The 4,989-nt window shown below is 27.9% G+C and overlaps 1 long non-coding RNA gene across 1 annotated transcript; it reads right to left on the reverse strand.

Annotated features, from left to right (window-relative positions):
- Positions 1–4,312: 4,312 nt before the first annotated feature.
- On the reverse strand, positions 4,313–4,724 carry LOC114176647. The gene is made up of 2 exons (XR_003603035.1): positions 4,664–4,724; positions 4,313–4,547 (listed from the first exon to the last, which is right to left on the reverse strand). It is a non-coding gene; the product is annotated as an uncharacterized LOC114176647 (long non-coding RNA).
- Between the last annotated feature and the right edge of the window lie 265 nt (positions 4,725–4,989).

The following is a 4,989-nucleotide window of genomic DNA, read 5'->3' on the forward strand; positions in this document are numbered from 1 at the left end:
TAGGTTACAAGTAACAAAAACAACCCTTATTTTATAAAATAAGTCAAATAAGAGCTCAATCTAAGTGTGGAATAATGAAAAAATATGTGAGGAGCTATTTGTTACTTGTTGTACAATTTTTTAAAATATATTGATCAATCTTTTTTTGTCATCCCATAGGTGTACCTCTTTTGTATCACGAATTTGGTTATAAGTAAAAAAAAAAACAACTCTTACTTTTTTCTCGAGGTGCCGCCTTACAAGAATTAAGAATTGATTTTTTGTAACTTATAATCAAATTCGGGGTACATAAGAGGTAGGTACATCCCATTGGATGATAAAAAAAGATTGATTAGTAAATTTTAAAAAATTATTCGAAAAGCAAAACGCAGCTTCCCAATTATTTGTTTATTATGCTCCACTTATTTGTCTATGTGGTTTGACCTTTTTTTTCTTCTTCCAACTAGCCACCTAGAGCAAGTAATAGGGGTTGATTTTTGCAACATATAATAATATTTGCGGTACATAAGAAATGCATCCCTTTGGAGGATTAAGAAAAATATTGATAGGTAAATTTTAAAAAATTATAAGAAAAGTAATACGCAGCTCCCCTCTTATTTGTTCTTTGTGTTCTTCTTATTTGCCTATCTAGTTTGGCCTATTTTTTTTCTTCAAGTCAGCCACCTAATGCAAGGATTAAGGGTTGATTTTTTTAACTTATAATCAAATTCGGGGTACATAAGAGATAGGTACATCTCATTGGATGATAAAAAAAAGATCGTAATAGGTATCTCTCCACTTATTTGTTTATTATGTCCCACTTATTTGCATATCTGGTTTGACCTATTTTCTTTTCAAGCTAGCCACCTAGTGCAAGCAATAAGGGTTAATTTTTGTAACTTATAATCAAATTTGGGCTACATAAGATGTATACGAAAAGTAATACGCAACTTCTCACTTATTTGTTTATTATGCCCCACTTATTTGCCTATCTGGTTTAACCTTTTTTTTTTCTTCAAGCCAACCACCTAGAGCATGTAATAAGGGCTGATTTTTGTATTATATAATCAAATTTGTGGTACATAAGAAGTGCATCCCTTTGAATGATAAAAAAAAGATTGATTAGTAAATTTTAAAAAATGGTAAGAAAAGTAATACGCAACTTCTCACTTATTTGTTCTTTGTGCTCTTCTTATTTGTCTATCTGGTTTGACCTAATTTTTTTCTTCAAGCCAACCGCCTAGTGCAAGGATTAAAGGTTGATTTTTGTAACTTATAATCAAATTCGGGGTACATAAAGGGTACATCAGGGAATGTGGTGACAGTGGCTCCCCCAATTTTTTTTTTGAATTTTTTTATATATATTTATATATTTTTTAAATTATATTTATATATTATTTATATTATGAAAAATTATAATAAAAGATAAAATAAAAAAATTTAATGAAGACATTGATTTATAAAAGAGATTAGATTTTTTTTTTCTCGCTATAAGATCTTTTCACCATGTAAATTATGAGAAATCAATACAAAGAGATAGATCGAGAAATAGAGGTTGGAAAACACATAAATTGAGTTTGAAGTATACATTATTGCATGATCTCTAAGATCAAGGTTAGTATTTTATCATGATTTATGTATGTTAAATTTATTTAGAATGTTTATCCCAAATTAATAAAACCCTAATTATGATTTTAGGGATTCTTTTATGAAAATGGTATGAACCTAATTATAATTTTTCCCATATTATTATAATCCTTAATTGTGAAATTTAGGGATTTTGTATTTTTTTGCTGCCTATGGTATTTTTTTTAAGTTTTGAATTCATACCGTGTTGCTTATTTAATTAAAGTGATATGAGTTTTGTTATGTTTTGCATTGTGATAATTGTGATTTGTGAATATAAATTTTATTTTTTTCAGATAGGCAAGAGATGATAAATTTATATTAGAAAGATTATGATAAAAAGTAAAAAAATTAATTCTTTTTTTAAAGAGGTAGGTTTGTGATAAAGATAAAAAAAATGCATTTACATTAACTAAACTTGAGAAATTTTATGAGAACCATGAATTCAAGACAATAAAAAACAAATATCTAAAGTTCTTAGAGTTATAATATAATGAATTTAAAAATTCATTATAACGCGAGAAAAACGGCCTTAAATTTGACAATACCACAAAATCAAATTGGTAAGGTACGAAGGGCTTATCTAAAATGGTATTCATGGTTTGGTATCATGAAATAATAGCATGGTATAATAATGAATGATAATAATAATTTTTTTGAATTCTACTATTATGTGTGCTTATTTTAAGTAGAGGAAATGAACAGAAAAGATGAAGAGCTTTTTTTCTAACTAAAAAAAATCATATATAAGAAATTTATTTGGCTCCCCTACATTTTTTGTCCAAGTTCCGCCACTGGGGTACATCCCATTGGATGATAAAAAGAAATTGATTAATAAATTTTATAAAAATTTTCGAAAAGTAAAACGCAGCTTCCCAATTATTTGTTTATTATGCTCCACTTATTTCTCTATCTGGTTTGACTTTTTTTTTTCTTCAAACCAACCACCCAGAGCAAGTAATAAGAATTGATTTTGGTAACATATAATATTTGTGGTACATAAGAAGTGCATCCTTTAGAGGATTAAAAAAAAGATTGATGGTAAATTTTAAGAAATTGTAAGAAAAGTAATACGCAATTCCCCACTTATTTATTTAACTTATAATCAAATTCGGGGTACATAAGAGGTAGGTACATCAGATCGTAATAGGTATCTTTCCACTTATTTGTTTATTATGCCTCACTTATTTGCTTATCTGGTTTGGCTTTTTTTTTTCAAGCTAGCCACCTAGTGCAAGTAAAGATTGATTTTTGTAACTTATAATCAAATTTGGATACATAGTACATAAGGGTACATCCCATTAGATGATAAAATATATTGATTAATAAATTTTAAAAAATTGTATGAAAAATAATACCCAGTTTCCCACTTATTTGTTTATTATGTCTCACTTATTTGCCTATCTGTTTTGACCTATTTTTTTCTTCAAGCTAAGCCACCTAATGCAAATAATAAGGGTTAAGTTTTGTAACATATAATCAAATTTGGATGATAAAAAAAAGGATTGATGAGTAAATTTTAAGAAATTGGACAAAAAGTAATACCGAGCTCCCCATTTATTTTGTCTATCTGATTTGATTTTTTCTTTTTTTTTTAAGTGAGCCACTTAGTACAAACAATAAGCGTTGATTTTTGTAACTTATAATCAAATTCGGTGTACATAAATACATCCCATTGGATGATAGAAAAAAGATTCATTAATAAATTTTAAAAAATTGTACGAAAAGTAATACACATTTCTTCGCTTATTTGTTTATTATGTCCCACTTATTTGCCTATCTAGTTTGTCTTTTTTTTTCAAGTTAGCCACCTAGTGCAATCAATAAGTGTTGATATTTGTAACTTATAATCAAATTCGGGATACATAAGAAGAGGTACATCCCAGTGGATAATAAAATAAAATAAAAAGATTGATTAGTAAATTTTAAAAAATTGTACGAAAAATAATACCAAGCTCCCCAATTATTTTTTCTTTATGTCCCACTTATTTGCCTATCTGATTTGACCTATTTTTTTCTTCAAGTCAACCAGCCACCTAGTGCAGGCAATAAGTGTTGATTTTTTAAACTTATAATCAAATTTTAGATACATAAGAGATACATCCCATTGGATGATAAAAAAATGATTGATTACTAAATTTTAAAAAATTGTACAAAAAGTAATATGCAGCTCCCCAATTATTTGTTCTTTGTACCCCACTTATTTTTTTCCTATCTGGTCTGGCTTATTTTTTCTTTCTTCAAGTCAGCCACCTAGTACCACTACTACATATATGATCATTAGTAACATCTAAGATATGTTACTAAACTATAAAAAATGTTACTAATATCATCTAGTAACGTTATATCAAATGCTACCTATACCCTATATTACTAATAACTTTTAGTGACATTTTTACATATCAATTGAGACATTTATAAAATTGTTACTGAATAGCATTAGTAACATTTAATTAATGAAAATGTGACATTTTAAAAATGTTACTAAACCTTTTTAGTAACATTTTTTATATAAAAAAAGTAACATTTTAAAAATGTTACTATAACTATTTTGTAACATTTCAACAAATGTAACCAAAAAATACATAATTAATATTAAAATATTGCAAATCAACATTTACATTGCATGCTTCTTTATTGTAATGTTGTCATCCAAAAAAAAAAGCCACAAAATCAACTATTTTATTTGAATAACACAGAACAAAAATCATCTATAATTATGCAATATTGAATATGACACAACCTAGTTCGTAATGGCTTCAAAAGTGCCACATGGGTTTGAAGGGAATCCATGAGGTTGACACAAGAGTTTTAACAGAGGAAGTTCTTGGCCAAAAAGAAAATTCAAAATAGGCTTATAATATGAATGTAACAGAGAAATCAAGAAAAATGACCAGAGTTCCTTTGAAGCACATAACGTTTGGTTCCTCTAGTTTTCTTTCCTATAAGATTAGAGAACCAAAGAAGCAATTAGAGAGAATTCTGCATAGGAAAAAGAAAAATAAAGTAAAGACAATTCAAATAACAGAAAAAGACAAATAAATAGCACCCGACATACCTTTTTAGTCAAATCTTCCAGTTCAGAACCACCACAACCAATCCCTCACCCCTTCCAAAAACCTGAAAAGAGTACCATCAGATCAATACCCTAAGAAGCTCCATTTAAACACCCTTCCTTCGTCCTTAAGTATCCTTGCTTCACAAACACATAAATATATACACAGAACCAATCATTAAAAATGTAATGTTTTTATAGAAAACACATAAGTATCCTTGTTGCATCCACTAGTGCATCTCGATCTTCTGTTACAATTGACTTAATGGAGTTTTAACAAAAAATATGTCTGTTCAATATGCTTTTCAATTTAGTTTTCAACTATCTTT

Source organism: Vigna unguiculata, chromosome 3 (genome assembly GCF_004118075.2).
Source record: "Vigna unguiculata cultivar IT97K-499-35 chromosome 3, ASM411807v1, whole genome shotgun sequence".
Lineage (NCBI taxonomy): Eukaryota > Viridiplantae > Streptophyta > Magnoliopsida > Fabales > Fabaceae > Vigna > Vigna unguiculata.